The sequence below is a fragment of the Ascaphus truei genome, chromosome 2, assembly GCF_040206685.1.
Source record: "Ascaphus truei isolate aAscTru1 chromosome 2, aAscTru1.hap1, whole genome shotgun sequence".
Taxonomy (NCBI): domain Eukaryota; kingdom Metazoa; phylum Chordata; class Amphibia; order Anura; family Ascaphidae; genus Ascaphus; species Ascaphus truei.
Window position 1 is genome coordinate 142,512,807 of NC_134484.1, and position 26,920 is coordinate 142,539,726.

General features: G+C 42.0%; 1 protein-coding gene across 14 annotated transcripts in view; it reads left to right on the plus strand.

Annotated features, from left to right (window-relative positions):
• PTPRM (protein tyrosine phosphatase receptor type M) overlaps window positions 1-26,920 on the plus strand; it is a 791,475-nt gene that overhangs the window by 545,185 nt on the left and 219,370 nt on the right. The window lies entirely within an intron of this gene.

Consider the following 26,920-nt stretch of genomic DNA (forward strand, 5'->3'; position numbering starts at 1 on the left):
CATGGTCTTGTCCCGCATTCAGTTGTAGTGTTGAATACTTTACTCCTCACCATCATTTTCTTGAGATTATGAGGTTGTCTGTATGATAATAAGGGTGTTTCAGGGAAGACCTGTTGCAGTCTTGTATTTTCCTGGAGAATGGGTTGTAGTTTCCTGGCGATCTTGCGTAGGGCTTCCAGGTGTGGGTTATATGTGACCACCAAAGGTACCCTGTCGCTTGTCTTTTTCTGGCTGTATTCAAGGAGATCACTTCTTGTTATTCTGGTGGCTTTGTGGATTTTCTGGTTAACAATTCTGTGATTATATCCACGGTTTATGAAATCCGATCCCAAGGCTGTAATCCGCTGGCCTCTGGCCTCTGTCTGCTGTGTCGGAGCATATCCGGTTGTATCGTATGGCTTGACTGTAGATGGTTGCATGCTTAGAAGTCGGGTGGAACGTATTGAAGTTCTCATGGAACACACACTCACATCACTCACATCCAGGAACTATTTAACACCTCAAGTCATAAATCGCACACTACACAGGGGAGTGATGGGCTCTAGTCACATTCCAAGATGCACTGTTTTTGAGTAGACCCCTTGCCTGCTTTATTCAATGTAACATCGCCGGAAGAAGAGATCAGTGTATCTCGAAAGCTCGCACAAATAAAAGCATTTTGTTAGCCACAGAACGGTATCGTCTATTCATTTTTGATTATTAAAGCTCGGCTAACACGGTACTGATACCTCTACATGGATATATATATATATATATAAATGTGTGTGTGTGAGTGTGTGTGTGTGTATGTGTGTTAAATAATGCATCAGAGTTAATACATTGCGTAAATATGCATATTAATGTCTGCAATTTCTGTATATAGGGCCAATTTAAAATAAAACCATCATTTTTCATAGGAAACAGAAAGGTATAGCAGAGCTTTCCCTTTGAGTGATTACATTTTTTTTAATGAAGCTAATTACAGTGATAAATTGTGTGTGTGTGTGTGTGTGTGTGTGTGTGTGTGTGTGTGTGTGTGTGTGTATGTGTGTGTATGTATATATATATATATATATTTGAGATATATATATATATATATATATATATATATATATATATATATATATAATATATATATATATTTATATATGTAACCCATAGACCCCCCCCCGGTCGCAGATCAGACACCCTAGGGTGTACTAAGGTCTGGCTACATGTCTGAGAGTGGTGCATACCTGCTGGCAACAGGAGGGCCTGAGTCTCCTGCGATGGTATGGGGGACAACAGGGACAGGTTTCTGGGGTTCTTACCTTCATCTCTTAGTGGTGATACAGCGCCTCCATCTCTGGCAAGCCCTATCAGGGTAAGGTGAAATCCTTCCAGAGAACCCCGGTCTGGGGCGAGAGATTTCAGTCTCACACAGTCTCTTATAAAAGTAGTAGCAGCAGCTCTTTATTATCCGCAGCAGCAGTAATCAGGTACCACAGATCTTCTCTCTCCAGACTATACCCCTTCAGGATGGGCTGTCTGGGTTCTCACTGTTCCCTGCCATCACCCCATGTCACAGGCACTCAGGGTGGGGCTAGCTCTTCCCTCACCCCCTAAGCAGGGTGAGGGGCACTGGTCCATCGCAGTTCTATCAACTCTACTCAGGGCATGCCTGAGCTCCTCCTCCAAATGTAATACATAACTCTCCACTCTGAACTCCAAGACTGACTGAACATAGCACTGACTAAATAGGCTGTGCATTGCCCTTTATGACTTTGGCAGGCCCCTCCCCTATGTCTCTTGCTTTACACACAGAGTCAGGGGGTCTACCTCCACCAATCAGGGCAGGGCTTGAAGCGGGGGAAACCCATGATAACTACTGGCAGCCTACCCTTAGCAGGGCTTATACCAGTAGGAGGATAGACATATAGGGAAATTTCTTACCAGGGCCACACACACAGATAGACAGACAGACAGACACACACACACACTCTCCTGATATCTTTTAACAGGGAAATCCCAAATGGAACTAATAGTAATGCTATATTTAACGGGCTAATTGCAGATGATTGAAGGTTTATGTAAAACCATAATTAATTTTTTCTTAATTTTTAATGTCTCCATGGTCATTAACTACTTGAATTTGTTTTTTATGATCTTTTCCGTAATCTCTTTTGTGATGAGATGTTTCTAAACTTGTGTAGCGCCAGGTAGATGTTGAATCGGCAGCGTTTGTCTTTATTGCTTTGTGTACAGGAATTGTAACATACAGAGGCGGCACATTTTATTTGAGTGCGGCTAGCTCCGCAAGCCTGGGGATGCCCCGGCATGCTAGCCGCACTCCCTCGGCGTGCGATGACGCGCGGTCACGTGTCATCGGGTGCCTGCGCCCCCTGCACGCGCGTCCAGGGCTCCCCGAGGGAGCCCTGGTGTCCCGCGATGTGGGGGACGGAGGCAGGGGGTTCCGGGGGACCCGGCGGACCCGGCAGCGGGAGGGAGAAAGCCCCGATCGGAGGGCGCTCCTCCGTGTCTTCGGCGCGCGCCCGACACCCTCTGGCGCGCGCCAGGTTACTGCTGCGGCCGAGAACGGGCAAATGCTCGAATAAACTCGACCGCAGCAGTACAGACATACGAAGGAATATAGAAATCTATAGAGATTATAATTACAGGTGTAGCAGATGTTATTACCACCGTTAATGCGAGATAATACAAAAAATAATATTAAATAACACGTGTGTTATCGCCTTAACATTGTTTTTAATAGCATTTCTGTTAAATAATGCATCAGAGTTAATACATTGCGTAAATGTGCGTATTAATGTCTGCTATGTCTGTATATAGGGCCAATTTAAAATAAAACCATCATTTTTCATAGGAAACAGAAAGGTATAGCATAGCATAGCTTTCTCTTTGACTGATTCCATTTTTTTTAATGAAGCTAATTACAATGATAAATTGTGTGTGTGTGTGTGTGTGTGTGTGTGTGTGTATATATATATATACAAATATAGCTGTATGCTCATCTGCATGTCTTAGGCAGGTCTGCAACCCCGCCTTTCCCCATTATCATATATATATATATATATATATATATATATATATATATATATATATATATATATATATATAATACAAAACCGCAGTACAGACAATCAGATTTTACATTGCAAATTTGCTCATCCTGTCCTCTGGATTCCTTGCTTTCTCAAAATAGTTTTTATTTTTTTAACTTTGGTATAAATACAGGAGCTGTTTTCCTTTTTGTATCAATTTCAATTCATGTTCCCAGCAATCATACACTTCAGAGAATCTTAATAAAACATTGATGGAAAAATGTATGAAAATGTAAGCTAATGGTTTATTTTGGCTACAAAAAAACCCACCTATTTACTTGACTGGTAAAATTTAAATAAATGCACATTTTTTGTTGGCTTATGCATCAGGTTTTTAGAAAAGAAAAAGTTATCATTAAATGTGAACTGTCAGAAAAAGACAGCAATGTGTTATTTTGGCTTGAATGCTGATATGCAGCCATTACTTTTAAATATACATAAAGTAATAACAAAATCAAAGTTTGGGTCCTTTCAAACGGATCGTTAAAGTCCCTCTGAGCACTAGGTAAAATAAAGAGTTAATAAAATGGTTTTGACTTTATTCACTAAACACAGTAACTGCCAGCAAAGGAATGAAATTGAAAAGAAGAACAAATGTAGTCACGTGCCCAGCAAATCAGATGCTCTTGGACTTTTTTAATTTAACAGTGAAAAGTTCCAGGCACAGATTGGATTTATTCATAACACGATGTGATATTTACAACTCTCTCAACGTGGAAGAATACTGCATTAAAATTGCAGAGCCGAAGAATATTTAAAAGTTTTCTTTTGATTTATCTGAATAAGGAAATGTAATTAGAATCAGCAAACTTACCTGATGCATAAGACTCATTTGTTCCACGCTATAAATATGGCGGCACGATGTTTGCGCACTTATTGTGCACTTTATCACTTTAGCTGATAACTTACAACCTACAATATTGAATTGTTTTTTAACCCCATATTCACATTTTGTGTTGTGCAATGGTAATAAGTTTACCCATATCATCTTGAACGATGCTAAAATGTCCATGTAAGGTGTTTCCCTCACCCGATGGCAGAGTCTGCCATTACAGCGTGTGTGGTGCATGCTACCACCTTTGTGGGGACACAGGACGGGTTTCTGGGGTACATACCCAGCATGCTTCTCTAGCAGTGCAGCGCCTCCATCTGCCACAGGCTCCAGATGTATGGAGGCGATTTCCTACGATAGAAACAATCCCTCTCCTTCCCCAGAAAGATCACACACCAGGCAGGAGGTATATGAAACAGGAACGGTTTATTCTGTTAAACTCAATGCAGTCACAGCAGGCCTCTGCCCTATGCAGTCTCTGGTGTTGTATCCAGCTGATGGTCCCTGGACCTGCACTACGGGTCAAGGGCCTCCGCAGCAGTCCTTGCTCTTCCCTGATCCTCCCCAAGGGGAAGAGGAACAGGGAAGGCCAGTATTCAGGCAACCTGTATGTGACCTGCCTCTCTGAAGTGGGAAGAGGCACTGACTAAATTTGGACGGCACTCCCCTTAAGTACAGCCCGGAGGAGGGCACCAGGTCTGACTCAGGATTGGATGAACCCAGGCCTGGTTCTACCTCCCCCCCTGTCACTCAAGGGCACTGCTAGGAGTGGGGGAAACCCATGATAAGTTCTGGCAGGCCTGCTCTTACCAGGGCTTACTCCCAATGAGGGCAGACTGGTAGCCAAGAACTACATGCAGAACACTGCCATCCCTGAAATCTACATTTTGCGTCGAAGTATATGCTATTTATTGCACATCAATAAACAAAAGCAGTGTTGGGTTTCCTCTGTTGGTACATGAAAGACTTAAGGGGCAGGCAGTTGTAAGCACATCTAGTTACTTGGGGTTGCTTAACAATGTTTAACAATCCCTGATCCTCATGGAGAAAAAGATGACTGTTTGACTTGAGGAGCAAAATCTCAATTTTTGCTTATGACACTAACGTGTATGAGATGTAAAGTCACAGCGGGATGCAGTTTCTCTGTAGAAGGACTTGGATACAATAGGATGCTGGTGGGTAAATAGCATATGGGATATGATAGGGCTAGATGTACAGCAATGCATTTGCAAAGCAGTGTTAAGCATGATGTTGACAAACTTAAATGAACAAAGTTAGAACAATGTTTAGGGGATACTGATTTAGGAGTGATTTTAGATAGCATTATTAATCGTCCGGCAGAAATTGCAAACTCTTCTTGGTTATCATAGTGCATAAAATATAGACGGAATATGATATTACCCCTGTATAAAACTGTAGCAAGACTTCACCCTCAATATGAAACACTAGAAAAAGACGTCCTGGCACTGGAGAATTTGCAGAGAAGAGCAGCTGAACTGCTAAAGAAGATATAGGCTTGATTTACTGTGATACAGGAAAAGTAAGCGCAAACCCCAAACTATATTAATAAATGATAAATAAAATAAAGGAATTTATCACCAAGAGTAAATGCCGCTGGTGTGAGGAATTTCTCAATCCTTCGTGGGAACATCTGGAGGAGTACACAAAGCGCAAGAACTCCTCTCACGGGTGGAAATTGTATTTCACAGGAAACCAGGTCACAATGTATGCAGCATATGTATAAAAAAGAAAAGAAAAATAGTGCAACACAGTTTTAATAAACAAACAGAACTAGAGCAAGGAGCTCCAGTCCACTCACATGCTCCAGGATAAAAAACAGCAGTTCAACCACTCTGGGTTCAGGAACGACGCAGCTCTGCTGGATAGAGTTCTCCTCGTGTCTCTCACTTCCGCACCCAGGCAGCGTCTGACGTCACGGACCTTCTCCTTCAGTCCTCCACTGGTAAGGGAGGAATTGCCCGGCTCCGTAATCCGCGTCAGCGCGAGATTTGAGGCTTTCAGTGGGGAGACACACAGGAACCAGCTGTCGGCGAGGCGGGGGCTCCAAACGGCTTCACGGGTCACAGCGCAAGTTGTGATAACCCTACGCGTTTCATCCGAATGACCGGCCTCCTTCAGGGGTGTTTGCAGAGAAGAGCAGCTGAACTGCTAAAGAAGATATAGGCTTGATTTACTGTGTGTGGAAAGACTATGAAAATGAGGATTGTTCACTTTGGAAAAGAGGCATTCAAGAGGACACATGATTATCGTTTACATGTATTGCCAGGATTAATACAATAAACTTTCAGTTAACTTTTCACCAAGAGCTGTACAACTAACATGGTTATCCATTAAGATTAGAGGAGATTAGATTTTACCTACAGCAAAGGAGAGGGTTCTCCACAGTAAGGCAGAGAGAATGTAGAATGCACCACTCCAGTCAAATGGCAGATACAGTAGATGCGTTTCAGAAGTGTGTTTTTTTTTCAGGGAGTTATCTGACTGCCATTTTCTGAAATCAGACAACTTTTGCACTGCTTTTTCTGTTTGGCTTTCGCTGGATCAATATAAAAATAGTAATGTTAACTTTTTTTCCCCCAACCTAAACTACTGTAATTTACTTACTGACACCGTTCCGGGTGCTTCACAACCCTCATTTCTATTACTGCACGTTCACTATCAAGGAATTGAGGGTCACACATTTGCAGTACTGATTTAACCTGTTGTTTCAGGACTTTATTTACCCTATAGATATGCTCCTTTTCTGAAACTTTAATGCCTGTGCATGTTGCTCTTGATTGCAACAAATTACATTACTTTTTCATAACTAGGAGTATGGAAATATATTGCATTCATTCTCATCTGAGATTTAAATGTTTTGAAAACATTGCTATTGCATATGAAATAGTTTAATTTGGTGGAAGGCTTTACTTTCACTGAGGTGGCATTACATATTTATAAGTTCACTGCCATCTTTTTAGTTGTTATTTATTATCTGATCAGTTGTTGTCTCAACATGCATATTAAAAAGTATGTGACAATGTATAATTCTACATTCTTACCTAAGCTGGCAGTCGTTTGGTGCTCCTGTTATAAATCTGTAATAATTCTTATTGTGACTAACATAATGGCCACCATTCAGTTCCGATCAAGCCTTCAGTCAGTGTAACTCAGCAGCTACAATGTATCCTTACATTACTACGGTAACCTTATCTATTGTTACAGTTCGCAACTCAAACTGATAGGAATATTGGAAACATGATCACAAACAGTAAAGTGTTAAAAATATCTTGCACTGTTAGAGAGGTGGGCTAAAGCTGCGTTTATAATGGCCGCGCACACGCCTGTCGATCGCGCAAAAGCCTGCCCTGAGGTCCGAGGTGATGTGGAGGCGTGGCCATGACATCACGTGAGCGGTTCGCCCTCATTGGCTGAACCGCGCACGTGACCCGGCCATCGTGTGGCAAACAGAAAATAGTTTGTCTTCTTGAGACTCACGCGCGGTCGCGTGCTCTATGGGCCGCATCTATGAGAAGAGGTTTGTTGTTTGCGCCGCACGTGGGTGTGCTGTCACTGCCACTATAAACGCGGCCTAAAACCTGCCATAGAAATCAAAGGGTGCTTTAAAACTCATTAAAAATAGCATTAAGCATTGAATAATAATAATTTAAAAAATGCAGTAAGTATTATCTAATATTACAAAACTGATTTATCTATTTAAAAAAACTACATAACATATCTCATGTTTTTGTCGCTTTAATAGAATGCATAAGGCTGGTCAAACTCGAGTTCTGCGCTCCAATAACTCGAGTTCTGCGCTCCAATAACTCGAGTTCTGCGCTCCAATAACTCGAGTTCTACGCTCCAATAACATTTTCATTAAGATAATTGGAGACACTATTCCAGGAGTGGCCAACTCCAGTCCTCAGGGGCCACCCACAGGTCAGGTTTTAGGGATATCCCTGCTTCAGCGCAGGTGGCTAGGTCAGAATAACTGAGCCACTGGTTGAACCAGCTGTGCTGAAGCAGGGAAATCCCTGATACCTGACCTGTTGGTGGCCCTTGAGGACTGGAGTTGGCCGCCCCTGGACTATTGGATGAGAAAACATCTTTTGCAGTCAGATACAGCTTTACTAAGGAGTAGGAAAACAGATTTGAATGTATTCATTTTGCTCATCTTTGGGAATAGCAGTTTATGTAAACTAAAGAAATTCTATTCGATGGTGCCGTATAGATTACATTTAGATTTAGCCAGGAGTTATGCAAATTATAATCGCTGACATAAAAAGTCGAATATTCCCTCTGCTAACCCTTTTTTTTTCTCCATGTATACTGTAGGAATCCGGGTTCTTCTAGATTCCCGAGATACTTGCTGGGGACAGTGCTGCCGGTTCTTCATGCAGGTTTAAAGCCTAGTGTCACGCAGGCCAATAGGAAGCCGCGACAGATGACACTGTGGCTTCTTATTGGCCTGCATGATGTGGGAGTTTTAAACCTCTATTTTGTTTCCCCTAGAGGGGGCAGTACCGGGTGCACTTTTGGAGGCAAGTTATCACGGGAAGCAGGGGGTCCCTGAAGCTGAAATGAAACCGCAGTTGAGATGCCGAAATCCCCTGCTTCCTATTCATGTAAAAATCACTTTTTTTATAGTGGCTTTAGATGCCTTATCTCTCCCCTTAGGCCGCTGCAATTTCCTCCTCCCTCCCCTCCTCCATTTTACAAAATCTCACCCAGGGTGGGCTCTCTATTCCAGCTCATACCCTTAGGTTCCTCAAGCCAAAGTTTATTATAGTATATAACATTACAATATAACATAAAAAACAAAAAGGGACAGTGCGGGTTCATTAGTGTAAATGGTATAAAGTTTTATTAAACGTGCTAAAATTAGGTCACTTTCAACAATTCTCTAGGAATTGCGCAATGGACATACTGTAAGTCAGGGGAGCGCAAACTTTTTGTGCTGCGCCCCCCTGTCTCTCTGCCCCCGGCTCTCGCGCCCCCCTGCCTTCCTTCAGGCGCGTCAGATGACGCTGCGTGTGCGTGTGACGTCGGGTCACATGGTGCCGCGGCGTCTATTGACGCCGCGTTGCCATGGCGACGCAACACAGACGGCTGAATCCTGGTAAGTAAACAGTTGCAGGGGCCTCACGCGATCACCCGGCATTTAATTTAAATGCCTGGGGGAAGAGTGCGGGGCCTCTGCAACTGCCCGCGCCCCCCAGCACAATCTCCCGCCCCCCCTGGGGGTCGCGCCCCCCACTTTGCGCACCGCTGCTGTAAGTAACTGCGTCTGTTGGTATGGGGCTCGGTTCACGTAGTTAAAAATCACACGATCAGCCGCGTCTCAGCCGGGTTCCATCCGATAGTGTGCGTCCACACAAAGGTCCCCCTGGTACAGCTGTAGACAAACTTTAGTTCCGCAGCCCCTTTCTGTAATGGCAGACGAACGAATAGAACAGGTGCCTGGTACAGCCAAAATAAGCGCTAATCTCCCTTACGCGTTTCATCGCTAGAGTAATGGCGACTTCATCAGAGGGTGAAGCATGACATCATGCTCATACTATAAATAGAGTCCTGATTCGTTAATTGTTAATTGATCATTGATTTCAGTTTCCACCCTTCGTAAGAAAAAAGCGCAAAAGCCCATAGAGTAGTATAGTCAGTTTATAGGATAATAAAAAACGGTTATAAACACTCTCAAGAAGTAAGTTGGTATAGGCACATCGGTACTTTGCATGACCGCTGGAACAGTAGTGGTCCACTTGTCTGTTAGCTGGGAGCTCAGTGTCTTTTCCTGCTTTCCTTCACTCGCATACATGTTTGGAATAACAATCCACATATGGCCAATCCTGTACCCTCCAAACGTTCCATTGATGATATCTGTATCTTTGGCTGGAAATTGCTGTCCCTAGAGAGCGGTTTGGAAATCCTTCTGGATCAGCCCTTGCGCAGGACAGCTCTGTAGTCTGTGTCAGCTGACTCAGACTACAGAGCTGTCCTGTGCAAGGGCTGATACTAAACTACTCTATGGGCTTTTGCGCTTTTTTCTTTTTTTGTCTTTTTTCCTATAGTTCATACCGGTCCTGAGGTTAGTTCCGGTTGCAAAGAAGCTGCATACCCATACCTTTCCTAATTGGACTCTGTGTTTTCTGGGTACACTTGATGTGACTATATTTTAATGACTATATATTTTTTTGTGTGTGTTGTTCCTTCATTGTCTCTGTGTAACCCATTCTTTATTATATGATTATTTGTCTATGAGGTAAGAGCACCAGCTGATACACTCAATATTAGAGGGAATACCTCTATATATTTATTTCCATTTGTATCAGCCATTATCCTTTTTTACTAGTAACATTATAACCTCTTGAGTTTTCCCAGAGTCCCAGTAATCCATGGAAGACGGTTTAAAACCACTGGTATTGTATTAGGGTTCAGTAGTCCAATCCAGCTCACGCATTATCATGTTAATATGCAGAGTCTGACATCACACTCTACTTCACCAGGATTAGCAATGTAAAACTCGCAAATAACTCTTACACATAAAGCGGATAGAAGGGCAATTCTCCAGGTTAACTAGGCGGAATTTCTTAACACCCCCAGGGAACACCCCAATTAAGAAAAAGTGTTTTTTAATTAATTAAATTTAAACAGTTTGAAAACATGTTAATGTTTATTTTTAATTTAATGTAATAACAGAGTGCTTAATATAGCGCTAAATAAGAATAAAAGAATCAAAATAATCAATGATAATGATACAGTAGGACTGCTTTCTTCTGTGTGCTGCTATGTTCTGTGCCCTGTGTCTCTTTAGTCTCCAGCTGTCACATTCCATGATATGATTATGCCTCCTACCGTGACAGGGACCGCTTGAATGCAACAGCAGGGGGTGTTTAAAAGGTGGTGATTTAAATATAACAGTTTAATCGAAGACTGAATTTCTTTTGCAGTGATTAAAGAGGTGCCAATGTTGTTTTTCAAACTTTCAAAAAAAAAAGTCCGACTTGGTAGAATATCAATTTTACTTCTATACAGTATCTCCAAATAAAGTAAAATATATACGCCATGTGGAGAGATAGCTATGAACACACCTTAGATGAATGGAAAATATGCTTATTTAAATAATTTGAATATATTTCGCTACATATACATTTTTCGAGACCTAATATGAGCAAATCTTACTTAGATCATGGTGAAAAATGTCTAGTAGAGATTTTCTTTCTATTTTGGGGTGGGGGGGGGGGTGTAGCCTGTATTTAAGGTTGTGTGGAGGAGATAGTAATGTGTGTGTGTGTGTGTGTGTGTGTGTGTGTGTGTGTGTGTGTGTGTGTGTGTGTGTGTGTGTGTGTGTGTGTGTGTGTGTGTGTGTGTGTGTGTGTATGTGTATATATATATATATATATATATATCCTGTGGCACTCCACTAAAAATTGTATCTTGCCCGAGTCTTTTGGATAGGTCTCTACTAGCTTTGCACAGTGGGATGGTGACAATTTTGCCCATTCTTCACGGGGAAATTGATCCGGTTCTGATAAGTTTGTTGCGAATCATCGATGGACTGCAATCTGCAACTTGGGAGGAAATTCACATTTCTGCAGGACAATGACCCGAAGCACAAGGCCAAAGCCACACGAGTGGTTGAACAAAACGAGAATTAATGTTCATGAGTGGCCCAGTCAAAGTCCTGACTTGAATCCAATCGAACGTTTATGGCGAGACTTGAAGATTGCAGTCCATCGATGCACCCCAACAAACTTATCAGAACTGGATCAATTTTCCTGTGAAGAATGGGCAAAAAGTCACCATCCTACTATGCAAAGCTAGTAAAGACTTATCTAAAAATACTTATATCAGTAATTACTGCAAAAGGTGCTTTTACCAAGTACTGACTTAAGGGGCCAAATACTTATGCAACCATTACATTTCATTTGTAAATTTCCTTTGCTGCCATTTAACCTTCTCCTCATATAACAGTGTTCAGTTTAACCACTACAGCTCTGTAGCTTTGAATGAAAAAAAAGTTAGTTTGAAATTCTGTGCACACATTATTTGTAAATTCACAAAATGTGACATTATTGGCAGGGGTGAATACTACTGCAAACTACTGCATGTATACACTACAGACACTGGTGGGTTTCTTTACCACCTCTGCCACCTGCACTCACTTTGTGTGATGTTGGGAAAATCACTTTTTCTCCTGGTCCTTCAGCGTGACCACCAGAGGTCCAACAAACCGATATCCCTGTTATCATTAAATAAGCACAATGCACAGTGGAACCTTATGCTGGGACCTGGATTCTTAATCTCTGTCGGATGTTGCAGTTTAAAAGAATAATTAGAAAAAGAAAAATCCAGGCAAATATTGGACATTTGTTCCCACAAAAATGTCAACATTCACAAATTAATCACCAAGCAGCACTTAAAAATTAGGCAAAGAGTTACTGTGCCATCGGAATTCACCAGCTTTTCATATACAGGAAGTCCTCGTTATCCAACATTTCACTTTACAACGAATGGCATATCCAACGCTTTACAATGCAACCCTCAGAGTCGTTTTTCGACGCCAAAATGCGTTATCCAACACTCACCGCCACTGATTGACATGGGACTCACTTTACAACGGTTTGACTATCCAACACTACTTACATAACGGATTCCGTTGGATAATCGAGGACTGCCTGTACTAAAAATCTAACGAATTTAGGCAGAGGGATTTCATGTGACTTCTTGCTCAGGGAACTGAACTTGCACAACTCACTTAGAAATGATTTTGTTCTATTCCTCAAAGTATGGCCACGCTTCACTAAACGTCATTATGTAGGTGATGATAATTGGCGTTCTGAAAATAAAGCCAAATATTATCACCTAACACCATTAAGGCCGTGCCTATTGTGTCGGCGACGGCGACACGGCGGGTGATGTCACCCGTCGCCACCGGCGAAAGTTATGTTTCACCGAGCGGTGGGGTCGCGGGATTCCAGCAATTTGATTTGTTCAAGGGCCGTCACGTGACGCGACAGCCCTTGAAAAATCAAATTTTGCCGGCTTCCAGTTTCCGCGACGTCGCTTTGTCGTCGTTGCGTGCACGCAGCGGCGGCAATGTATTTGTTTTCGGGCGACGGCACTATAAGCGCGGCCTAAGAAATATATATGCACGATAATCGTGTGATATTGAGCTAATTTGCATGCAGGTGTTTCCCGCCGATGGAAGAGATCTGAGATGGATGCTCTCACAATTTCTTCCATTAACGCCAAAAACCCACATGCAAATAGAAATCGTTTCTAGCATACAGTAATGTAATAACCATTATAATACCCTATGGTAACAGTTGAATTTAACCCTGATGATGTCAACATATCTGTTTAAGAAATCAAATTGTAAGTAGATTATTTAGCTTCATATCATTGATTTGCTCATATGTTAGTATAAAATACTATATTCCATGTACATCGTAGCAATGAGGTAACATGAAGTTGCCTGTAATACAGTATACTGCTGGACATCGTTTTGAATATGTTTTGCCTTTACAACAGTGGTTTCCAATTTTTTATTTTTTTGGTTAAGGAACCCCAAGTGACATTCTGAGGAACCCCAAAAATCTCTAATAGCAACTCTGTGATTAGATGCATTGTAAATTGTTCTATATTTGATACCATTTTGAAATGACCAGAAAATTGCAGAGAACCCTTTAGGGATGCCCGGGGAACCCAAGGGTTCATAGGAACTCTGGTTGAAAAAACACTGCTCTACATGGAGTGAGGCTTTGTGACACCTTTACTCCAGTTCCCAGGTTTTACCACATAGGCACATTCTTTAGGCCAGCATGTTCCAGGGCAAAGTTTGGCTTTATTATCATTATTATGCCTTAAATACTGCCAAAAATCGTAAATGTAGTGCAGATGTTAGCTTGAATGCAATATGCATTTTAGAAATGTAGCTATCATACGTTTTAAAGGGGGGGGGGGGGACACAAGTTCTAATGCTACTATGGCAGTCATAAAGAGGCCATTGTGGATCTGCTGAGCAAGAGATTTGGAAAGGCATTAAAGTCCTTGTTTACAAACTGCAGAGACTTGATAGCTCTAGACATACTATCCCATATTACTAAGCAGTGCTATTCTGTAAATCACCTTCCGGCACCTGAAGACTTATAGCCCATTCAAGTGATCACACATATGCACACATAGCAGCATTGAAGGCTTCTGGGTGTAATTACACTCCTACATGGAGTTCTTATAGCTATATGTTGGTGTAATGTGTGGTATCAACAGCTTTATGGGAGAGATTCATGAAGGCAATATAGCTGCAATTGCTTGTTAACTGCCATTTACAGAACTTGAATGACGGTTAATGCACAATGATTGTGATGATGTCACAGGTAGACACATTATACCAGCGTAGCACTCTAGATGGTATACTTTGTACATGCATACATTTTATTACATTTCTCACTGTAAGAAATGTCGTTTCTCCTGGCACTCGTTGGACTGAAGAATTGTTCGTCCTTCACTGGACTTTAATAAATAGTACAAGTGAAGTTTTGAGCGATGTCTGGTATCCGGTACAACTGAAGTTGTTGTATATCAGCAACCGCAACAACTTAATGTAGCAATACTGACAAATGACACACATGAAATTTTTTTTTGCAGTTATTGTATGTAACAGATTATTAAGGATCAGGAGGAGGGAAAGTGTTCTAAGAATTCATCAGGTCCGATCTCAAAATTGCATTCTTAACATTTTTATTTCTTATTTATACATAATTTTTATGTTTCAATTTTTTTTTGTTCCAACACTAAATGTCTGGTGTTATGTCTCCTTTCGTTCTCTGGTAACTCGTTTCATGAAATAACTTATTAATTCAAGCTCTCTCTTACTCTCTATGTCTCTTTGGCCCTTGTTCTCTAAAGTGTGATTGAAGTAAATGGGACTTTCCGTGCGATTGTGATGGATCGTCGTTATTCAAGCTTCACGCACACATACACGCTCGCCCCCATACTCGCTCGCCCGCATACACGCTAGCACACTCAAATTCACACACACGTACATACTCTCACACACACACACGCATACACACAAAAACAAACTGATTACGAAACAAATATTACCTGTATGCATGCTTTTGAATCCACATTTCCACAGCTGAGTTCAGGAGAGGTAAAAAGAGCTATTCATGTAGTCGACTGTGGTGTATAATACAACCACTGCTTGCAAGGTCATTTCAATTTCTGAACGACTGCAGTTTTTTAATAGATTGAGTTATGCTTTTTAAAGGCTATTTAATGAAATATTGAACCAAGTACTTAGTGGCCAGACAGACGAAGGGGGTTACTATGAGGGATGAATTTAATGTGGCTTTATAAGCAAATATATGTTTCAAACAACGAGTTTATGTTCTGTTGATCCTTTTACAATATACTTTGCAGAAATACTGTTCATTGCAGTATAATCCTGTTAAAGGTGGAGTTCCTCCCAATATGACCTATTTTGACTGTGAGCTCCATGTGGTGCAGATTTAAAGCAGATTACAAACCTTAGTTTTATTTTGTTCCTAGCGGTTTTTGACCCAAACCCTGCAGTAGAATGCCCACGTGGCAACTCCTGCTGCGTATTCTTGCTTTCTCCGCTCCCCCAGGAAGCACAGATGTTTTCCATGCAGACTACAGACGGTCTTCTTAGAAATGTCTCATATTAATCTTCTCAAATAAGGTCCTTTGAGGTCTAGTAATGAGGGGCTTAGCAGCCATATTAATTGAGGTTTTTGACTAATTCGTTAGGAATATTAAAAAAAAAAACGGTTAAAAAAAAAAAAATCAATGAGCAGATAAAACACCAGAGAGGTGAAAACAGACACCATATTGTATGGCATTGTGAAGAGATCTTGATGGGAACTACAAGCCACAAGTAACCTGATTACTTTATCTCCCTAGTAGGAAACTGATTGAGGTTTCAACAGATTTCTAGAATGTTTCTGCTAATGTGAATACCACTTGTGAGCGCACTCACATCTCTCAGACATGTCGGAAACCTTTTACAATGTTTCTGTATCTTTAAGGCAACACACAGATTGTTTGTGTAACACCTCTTCCCCGGCCAACAGAAGAGTGCCACACCAAAGTGTCTAATGTCTGTCTGTAATGTCTAGGTGAGGCTCAGTGTCTTGGTTACCTTGTTCTCAGGGTGCTGGCGCCCATGCAGGGTGGTATGGTAAGCAAACAAGAGAAGGGCGACAGGAACCTTTCTGTAACTTTATTCACATGAACCATTAACAAACGTCTTCCTTGCGGTGCTCCGGCAGCATCCCCCAAAGAGGCACATTCCTTTCACTTTGTTACACGGTCTTTCTAGCAATCCATTACCTAGCTACTGGTTGTTCCCACCTCCACTGAGACCCAGGCAGGTGCCCTCTTGCATGAGGATTCATACCTTGTCATCCTAACAGGGCAACTCTGGGTGATACTCTGAGGCTCTTACTGAGGAGTCTCCTATAGAGTACCTGTCCATCCCATCTTGTGGGTGGGACACGCCTCAGGGCCATATAGAGGGGCCCTATTCTTTAGGAGTGACACTTTCCCGAAACAGGAAAATAACAAAGTGCTCCTACTACTAAACACATAGTTACAGACTAACAGGGCTTACACTATATACAGCGAGATCCCCTATCTTGGTCTCCTCCTGGGATCTGATCCTAGAATGTTCCATCCCCACATATATACCCAATAGTGACATCACTAGTCACTATGACTAGGAGAAAGTATGAGATTCTATTTAGTATCCTTACTTAATGACATCACTAGTCACAATGACTAGAAGGTGGGTGTGGCTAGGTTCTGCCTAGTCATCCTATCCCATGTGATGGATAGAGGCGATGCACTGTAGCCATACCTGCAGTTAACCCTCTAGGGCCCTTAAGTAAAATTGTATTCCTACAGGGTGCTACATTTGTTTTAACAAAATATTTTTTATTTCTCACGAAAGTGGTTCTCCGTAGTTAATTTCACTGCCAAATAAATGTTTCCATGGTTTAGGTTTTCTTTTCTTACATTTTACATGTTAACTTCTTAGTTTCAATGAAACTTATCATCCACCACAAAGAAGTCCAGTGTTTGGTTTTTCCGACAAGTGACCACTGACCTTCGTTGATGGCTATCTCACGCAGGTACTGCAGGCCATACAGCATCCCGTTTCTCTTTATCTTGGCTACTGGTGGTATACACCAGGATCCCGATTGTTAGACAGGCCAATGATGCGGTTATATTTTGTTTTAGAGTTACGCTGCTGATTTAATTATCTACACAAATGTCTATTTTAAGGGGCTTTCACTTTATCCCTGTGCCACTGTTCAGTTTGCCGTGCATCATTATGAATTTAGATTTGCTGATTTATAAATATTTTAGGGCCTGCCATTGTGAATTTCTAACAATGACTTTATTACTCATTCCCAATCACTTCAATGTCTATTTTTTTTCTTAGTTGCATAACTAAAACATCAGTAGTTTGGAATATTCTGTGTTATGTTGGTATACTTTTGCGCTTATTCTTCCGGCAATAAACATCTCAAAGTATAAAACAACAAATATCTTGAAAGCGTACCTGCCCATAATGATTTGTGGTTATAATGTAGGTAGCACCACAAAAAAACACAAATACTGCACATTTAGTTCCAATTCCATTATAACTATTATTTTGTATATTTTGTTAAGTCAGTAAAAAAAATCAATTTTCCTGATCACCCTGGCAGTGGGCACCATTGGGTTAATCCCTTCTCACTCTAGGTAGGACAGGAAGTAGACTTTTGCAGGTAGACCATCTAAGGCCCCTCCCTCTACCTGCACACCAGTCTTTTTCCTGTCCTCACAGCTAGGTGTAGGATTTGTTATTTTTTAACAGGGCTCACCTACTGCACTTTGTGCAGAGAACCAGGGTCTCAACCTCTCTCCCCTGAAGCTCCGCGGTGCGCCCTGCGGGGGGCAAGTCGGAGACCCCTTAGAGTCGGGGGTGCCCCTGTTGGGTGGGGGGAAACGGCTGCAGCGCGAGGAAAACTTAGTGCAATGCCCAAGATACGAGGCGCACAGCAGCTGCAGCAGGGACCCATGGAGGCCCAGACTCACCGCATAAGCGCCTGAACGCTGCGGTAAGGTACCCGGCAGCCCGCCACACGCGGAAGGGGGAGCAGCAATAGCTGCGAGCGGAGGAGCTCTACAGACCGCAACAGCGTAACAACGCGGCGGTACTACCCCAGGAATCCGCGGTGAACCTAGGAGGTTCAGAGGACCGCAAGTGTATCAATGATACTGCGGAGAAGGGTACAGGGCACGTAGCCGCTCGGGAGCGCGCGCGTGCAGGCCGGCAAGTGCGTGCACGGACACGCGAGCCGTGCGGGTGCACGAGCACGAGCACTTGATGACGTCAGGAATGCGACGGCCACACGATGTATGTGTGAGTGAAGCTGCAGCATGGAACGCTCAGCAGGGAGAAGCCAAGTGCTGGATATGGATGCAAGAATGGAGACACCCAAAACATCAGTTCCCAAGATTAGGTGAGTCCTTAGTTTAGTTCTACAATGGGAAAAGAGAGATGATATATATATATACATTAGGGTGTATGTTTAGCATTTATTTTGTTTTATAAATTAGTTCAGTGGTTACCCTCCCAGAAGCAGGATCTTCAAAAGGGATGGGGGAATCCCTGCAACATAAATGAAGGTTGCTAAGAAACTAAATGGTGTTCAGCTTGTGAGAAACCAGCCCTAATAGGGAAGTAATTATGTGAAGAGTGTCTTAAGACACCTGCAGGTGATACCAGTGAACAAATGAGCATTTTCTTTATTGATGAAGGAGGAGAGTTGATGCGGCAGTGCAGCAAGCTGTTAACCCTGCGCAGGAAAGATCTATATCCCAGACCAGTCTGGATAAGGGGAAAGGTTTTTCATCATATGGGTCTGAAAGTGATTGTTTTCATGTGTCAGAGAATGAAATGGATTCATCAGATCAAGATATTCAGGAATAATCTGAAATTGATGTAGAAAGGGTGGATCCACTCATCAAAGCCTTGATACAGGTTTTTGAACTGAAAGACATTTAGGAGTTAACACAATGGTGATCTTGTGGCTCACAGAGTTGGGGTGTGCAGTGTTTGAGCTGATACTTGGAAGAAGTTGTGGGATCGAATCCAAACAGGAGGAGGTTGAAAACAGGCACCTCTGAAATTTAAAAAAAAAAAAAAAAAAAGTGTCCTGGCTGCTTCAAGAGTTGTACTGGCCTGCTTTGACAGGCTAGGCGTGCTACTACTGCTGCTACTACTGCTGCTACTACTGCTACTGCTACTGCTACTGCTACTACTGCTGCTACTACTATTGCTACTACTGCTACTACTACTGCTACTACTGCTACTGCTGCTACTACTGCTACTATTGCTACTATTGCTACTACTGCTACTAGTACTACTACTGCTTTTACTGCTGCTGCTTTAAAAGGTAGAGTCTTTACTATCCATCAAGTAATTAAGCACCTCATTCAGGTGGAGTTGGCGCAACCAGACGCCGGAGTATTACGCCTAAAAGGTTTGGGAAGATGTATCCATTCCCACAAGAGGAAATGAGAAAGTGGGAGGTTAGCCCAAAGGTGGATCTTGCTATTTCCAGAATAGTAAAAAAGACCACAATTCCCTTAGAGGAGGCAGCGTCATTAAAAGACGCTATGGATAAAAGGATGGATTATGCATTAAAAAAAGCATATGTTACGGCAGGAACAGCCTACAAGCCAGCCATAGCAACTACATCAATTGCTAGAGCTATGCGAGTGTGGATTGCCAATATTGAAGAGGCAATAGACAAGGGTGTAAAAAGAAGTACTATTCTTAAGGCGTTGTCAGTGGTGAAATGGGCAACTGATTACATAGCAGAAGCCTCATTGGATGCAGTAAAAATAGCAGCCAAGTCTATGGTACGAGCGGTATCAGCAAGAGGAGCTTTATGGCTCAGACAGTGGATGGCTGACACAGCATCAAAGAACACCTTATGTACATTACCATTTGAAGGTGAATTCCTATTCGGCAGCAAACTAGATGCAATAATAACAAAGGCATCAGGACAGAGCCAGGAGATTCAGTCTCCAACAGATGAATAAAATCAAGATAAAGAGATGTTTAGCTTCTGAGAATCCAGCTGTTATAGGAATACGGCTTTAAGGAAATTACTACAGGCAGAAGTAATAGAAAAGGTAAGAGGAAGCGGAATTTTTCCAGAATAATTTTGGTAAAGATGCCTACAGGGGATTACAGAGCAATACTAGACCTAAGAAAGGTAAATTCAGTCTTGAAGATAAGAAAGTTCAAGATGGGGTCTGTAAATCTGATTATACAAGAGGTACAACCAGGAGACTGGATGGTGGCGATAGACTTAAAAGACGCTTATTACATGTACCAATAGCAAAAGGGCATCAAAGATTCCTAAGGTTTGCAGTAAATCAAGAGTATTATCAATACACAGCACTAACATTGGTCTGGCAACTTCCCCAAGGTCGTTTACAAAGGTTCTAGCCCCTCTAGTGGCAGAGATGAGAAAGGGGGGTAGAGATATACCCTTACCTGGACGACATCCTGGTAAAATCAAAGGATGGGGGGAAACTCCAACAAGACCAGAAAATGGTAATAACCTTCCTAGAACATCACGGTTGGTTAATAAACAGAGACAAGAGCATTGGGTACCCACTCAGCTCTTAAGATTTCTGGGAGTGAGATTGCCAGAGGCAAAGGGGCTAGACATAGCCATGCGAACAAGGAGGCTCAGAAAAGCTACCAGGACTTCTGCAGAAGAATGCATGAGACTCCTGGGGAAATTCGCTTCAACATTAAGCGTTGCATATGAGACCTCTGCAAAAACAATTTTCTGCAACAATGGAACGGGAATCACAAAGACACAAGACAAAGAATCTTGTTACACCCACAAACAAAACAAGAGTTAAAATGGTGGGAAGATACCTGAAACCTGGTCAAAGGGAAAACGCTACAACCTGTGCACTGGTTAAAAATTACAACAGATGCGAGCAAGACAGGTTGGGGGGCTCAGATGGGAGAAGAAGTGGTGCAAGGAACCTGGGGAAATCAGGTAAACCACTTACCATCAAATCTGCTGGAATTAAAAGCAGTACAAAAGGCCCTAGAAGTTTTCCAGGACAAAATAAGAGATGGCTGTATAAGATAGAATCAGACAACAGCTCTGTGGTCAAATATATAGCCAAACAAGGAGGAACCAGGAGCAGAAAGCTGATGAAGCTCACAGCAGAAATACTCGGTTGGGCAGAGTGCCACTTGTCGGATATCACAGCCATACATATCCCAGGACTAGAAAATGTCACAGCAGACTTTCTAAGTCGCAATATCATTCACCCAGGAGAATGGGCGTTAAATCCAGGAGTATTCCAAGACCTGGTAGAGCGATGGGGTCAACCAGACATCGATCTGATGGCGACACACCAGAATCGCAAAGTAAGGAACTATTGTTCCAGACAATTTCACCCAAGCGCACAAGCTACAGATGCTCTCAGTCTCAAATGGGACTTCAAATTGGGATACCTGTTCCCTCCAATTCCTCTGATTCCAAAAACAATCAGGAAAATCAGAGAAGAGAGAGCAGAGGTGATATTCATAGCACCATACTGGCCAAGAAGGCTTTGGTTTACACAACTGGTAAATATGGCAGTGGATACACCATGGCACATACCAGATCAAAAAGGCCTGATGCAACAGGGGCCAATAAGCCATCCAAATACCAAACAATGGGCTTTGACGGCATGGCGATTGAGCGGGAGACATTGAGACTGAAGGGTTGTTCAGAGAAAACAATTCAAACCCTCTTACAAGCAAGGAAAAGTTCCACATCAAGAGTATACCATAGAATCTGGCTCTGCTTTTGTGATTGGTGTGAAAAAGAGAGAAAATTTCCTTTCACCAAGAATTGTATCTATAGTGGAGTTCCTGCATAAAGGATTTGAGAAAGGTCTCAGTCTCAGCTCATTAAAAGTACAAGTGTCGGCACTATCAGCTTTGTTGGAAAGAAATCTGGCAGTAGAAAGACTGATAATCAGGTTCTTTCAAGCAGTTAAAAGGTTAAAACCTCAAATTAAGAACAGAGTACCTACATGGGACTTGTCGTTAGTCTTGGATGTATTAACAGCAGCTCCGTTTGAACCAATACAGGACATTGGCCTAAAATGGTTGTCGGGGAAAATGGCGTTTCTGATAGCAATCACCTCGGCAAGAAGAGTGGGAGAACTACAGGCGCTATCTGCTAAGGAGCCATTCCTAATCATACATCAAGACAAGGCAGTTCTTAGACCGATACATCAATTCCTGCCAAAGGTGGTATCACAGTTCCACATAAGTCAGGAGATGGTGATCCCGTCATTTTGTCCAGAACCAAAAAATGAGAAAGAGGAAAGGTTACACAAATTGGACGTGGTAAGATGTCTTAAGGTGTACCTAGAAAGGATGAGAGATATCCGAAAGTCTGACAAATTATTTGTCATCCCAGAGGGACCAAAGAAGGGACAAGCGGCATCAAAGACTACAATTGCACAGTGGATGGTGTCTTGTATCAAAGAGCTTATGAAAGCAAAGGACAAGATAAACCTTTGAAGGTGAAGGCCCATTCTACAAGGGCCATGGCTACTTCATGGGCATTCAAAGCCCAGGCCACACCAGGGCAGATATGTAAAGCAGCTGTCTGGTCCTCATTCAATACATTTCTGAAATACTACAGACTAGACGTACAATCATCAGCTGACGCAAGCTTTGGACGTAGAGTCTTAGAAACTGTAGTGAAATAAAGTGTAAAGGGTATTAATAAAGGTTGAACTGATAAGACATTAAACTGGTGTTGTCTATTCTGATGTTCCCTCCCTAAAAATTGCACTGCTTGGGTATGTCCCAATGGTGCCCACTGCCAGGGTGATCAGGAAAGGAGAAAATTTAAACAACTTACCGTAATTTTCTTTTCCTGGAACCATGGCAGTGGGCACATAGGCATTAGACATACATAGGGAGGGTAACTATGTGCCCACTGCCATGGTTCCAGGAAAAGAAAATTACGGTAAGTTGTTTAAATTTTCTCCTTTCCTGAACATTCCCATGACAGTGGGCAGATTTGAGTTAAGCTCCGCATCTGCCCGACAGAAGACAGAAAGAAACTCCCTGCAAGTAGTATCTACAAAAAGAAGCCCCTCCTACCAGCAGGCAGTCTTTTTCCGTCCTGCCTGGCCGAGGGTAGGTGTATTTGTTTTTACTTACTTTTTGCATACTTTTTGTGGGCGTAGTTTGTTCCAGGAGAGAGTTTCTGTTGCACTGTTTTGCCCCTGATGTCGCACTTGGGTGAGTAGCTATTCAGGGGGTCTTCTGAGACTGGGGCTGGCCAAGGAGTCGCTGATATGTCCGGCAGAGCAGGCTCTCCCTTCTAAGCAGCAATATTATATTCATTTTCAAATGCTTTTTCATGCCTTCTGGTGGTTTTTTTGAGCTTTCTATGTTTTTTTTTTATTTTTCATAATATGATCCAAGATATGGTTGAAGCAGATTGGCCACATCCAGACAGAAGAGTCTTCCTTACAAAGCGTTTTTATAAGATGTGTCCCTTTACAGATAGTCTAAGGCCTAGGAGGCTCCACCTAAAGTTAATGCGGCCATTACCAGACTGGTTAGATGAACCACTCTACCAGTGGAAGACTATTTATTTTTAAGATCCTGTCTAAAAATGGATAGAGTGTGTGTCGCGTAAATCATTTCTTGCAGCAGGAGTAATCTGTATGCCCACAGTAGCAACAGCCTCCGTTTCCTGGGCTATAAGGATAAGGTTGATCAATGTAGAGGAGGCCCTTGATAAAGGTGTGAAAAGATACTCTATTCTTGGTGCCTTAATTGAAATCCAACAAGCGACAGAACGTATATTTATAGCAGAAGCCTTGTTCGACATAATACACCTGGCAGAAAAATCAGTGGCTCGATCAGTAGCTATTTAAAGGGCGTTATGGCAGTGTCCTGGGCTGGCAGGTGTGACCTCCAAAAATAAACGGTGTGCAACTTTTTATTTGAAAAAAAGGCTAGAAACCATTTATCGTCAAGCTGTCTGGCGGAAGGTCTTCTTTTCTTCCTCGAGCGCTGCATGAGATGACAGCTGATGACACATTATAGTCAAACCCGGTGCACATCAGAGAGATGGACAAAGCAATCTCTTTCGCTGCTGCAGAGGAAAGAGGAGCAACATATAGAGGAAAATGTGCCTGAGACGAGGAGAGCCCCGTAGTCACCGGTGGGATGAAGGCTCTTCAGAGTCAAGGCTGTGTGGGCTTGAACTGTTACAGGCAGGTGGATTCTTCCATTTTTACCATCAGGTTACAATCTGGAATTCAAAGCTTTTCCAAATAAAATTATTTCCTCTAAAGTGCTAAAAAACAAGGAATCAAGAAAGGCTATGTACTGTAGCTGATCATCTATGGCCTCAAATTAAATCAAAACATATTTTTAGTGACAGAGTCCACCAGGGGGATTCAGGCCAGTCCTGGAACTAAAGTTTGTTAACCCCTTCCTAAAGATCAAAAGGTTCAATATGGAGTCTTTGAGATCTGTGATAAAGGAAGTATAACCAGGAGACTGGTTGGTGTTGCTGAATCTAAGAGATGCTTATCTGCACATTACAATCACCAAGAAATATCAGAAGTACCTCAGATTCTCAGTTTCGGGTTTTCACTTACATTACACAGCTCCCCCCCTCTGGTCTAGCAATGGAGCCAAAAAACGCTAGAGTACAGGTTAACCTAATCTTCGACTTGGGAAAGCAAAGCAACCATATATTGGCATATTTAGACGACATTCCAAAAAAATTGACAAAGCAAGAATATACTGGTATCGCATCTCAGAATATTTTCAACCTTTTTAAATGTTCATGGTTGGTTAATAAACTAAGGGAAAAAGCCATCTAATACCAACTTGCCTCAGGAAAAGGTTTTAGATATTATCAGGCTTGTGAAAGAAATAACAGAATGTTCTATAATGACAGCAAGAGCCTGTATGAGAGTGCTCAGTCATTTTAGAAGTATTAAAGGGGCCAAGGTTCCATATGTTGGCTCTTCAAATAGAATTCACAGACCAGTGGAACAAGTATCCTTTAGACCAGCTACAAAGTATCCATCTATCTTTATGAACCTGAGATCAGTTGAAGTGGTGGCTGACAAGAAATAACATTCTACATGGATGTCCTCTTCTGGATCCCGATTGTGTATTTTGATCATTTTGGAGACCAGTTCGTTCAGGCTGTATGTCCAGTAACCTGGACAAACCAAATTGTCAAATTTATTGGAGCTAAATGCCATAGAAAAAAAAAACTTTGTCAACATCTTTTGCAAGGCCTTTGCGTGAAGGTGAAAGCAGACAACAGGTAGGTAGTGCTATACGTGTACAGACAAGGAGGAACAAGAACAAGTCGTTATGGAAAGTATTTTTACCTGGCCTGAAAATCATTTGCAATCTAACATGGAAATGCAAATTCAATGGGGCACAAAACATCTTTACAGACTTACTCAGTCGTTTGCTGATTCATCCAAGAGAATGGGAATTATAAACAAAAGTTTGCTGTAAACAGACTTTTGTTTTTAATTCCCATTCTCTTGGGTGAATCATCTGACAACTGAGTAAGTCTGCAAAGATGTTCTGTAACAGACACACGGGGACATCCAAACATAGATCTGAAGGCGACAAGTATAAACAGAAGGATCTTGTTTTTTTCCCATCTGCAAGCAACAGGTATAGATGCGCTCAGCTTCCCCTGGACCTCCAATCTCACATATTTTTCCCCTTCTATTCCTCTCATTCTGAAGGTACTTAAGGATCATAAAAAAAGACAAAGCGGAATTAATCCTTGTTCTGCCGAATTGGCCAAGAAAGTCGTGGTACCCACAGGTCATAAACATGGCAAGGGAACCTCCCTTCAGCCTACCAGTATCAAAAGGTCTGCTGAGTCAAGGGCCAGTCCAACATCTCAATTCTCAAACTTTGTCCCTACAGGCCTAGAGATTGAGTGTCAATTGCTCATGTATAGGGGTCGTTCTGAGTCCGTTATCACAACCTTAATGGCTGCGAGAAAGCATTCAACTTCAAAAGTATATAATCGGATATGGATTTCTTTTATGGAGTGGTGCCACAGGCATGGAGTGGATCATGAAGAAAATCACCCAGGGATTATTCTACCTTTCCTGCAGAATACTCTCCATAAAGGACATCGTTAAGGTCTTTGAAAGTTCAACTCTCTGCATTATCAATTCTTCTAGAAAGACCTTTGGCTACAGACCAATTTATTGTAAGGTTTCTTCAAGCGGTGAAACATCTGAGACCAAAGATCAGAGAGAAGATTCCCCATGGAACGTTTCTTTAGTCCTCAAAAGTCTCTTGAAACCACCATTTCAATAATTATCTAAAATTACATTGAGAATGCTAACACTGAAAGCAGTGTTTTTAGTCGCAATAACATCGGCAACAATCGGAGAGCTACAGGCGCTTTTATCAAAGCATCCTTTTTTAGTCATACATCAGGAGAAAATTGTGGCGACTGCCATGGAGATGTACAGGAAAAAATAACATTGTTTCATACAGTAATTTTCTTTTCCTGGAATCCTTCCGTTGCAGTGAACATACAATATCTTCTCTGCTCCACATTATTAGTATATTTATCATGCTAGTGTATTTTTCAGCTGTATGGAAAGGCAGAGACTTCCTGCAGGTATAGCAGGAACTACCTGTGGGAAGTTTTTTCTGTCCTATCTAAACTGGAGGCGGAGCTTAACCCAAGTGTGCCCACTGCCATGGAAGGATTCCAGGAAACGACAATTACTCCAAGTATGAAACAATTTTCCTTTTTTTATTACAATTAACAGTTCAGTTATTAGTGAGAAAAAAAATGAAATTTCTTAACACTATGGCTTCCATAGAAATATTAAATCACCTAAACAAGTGAAGTTTTTA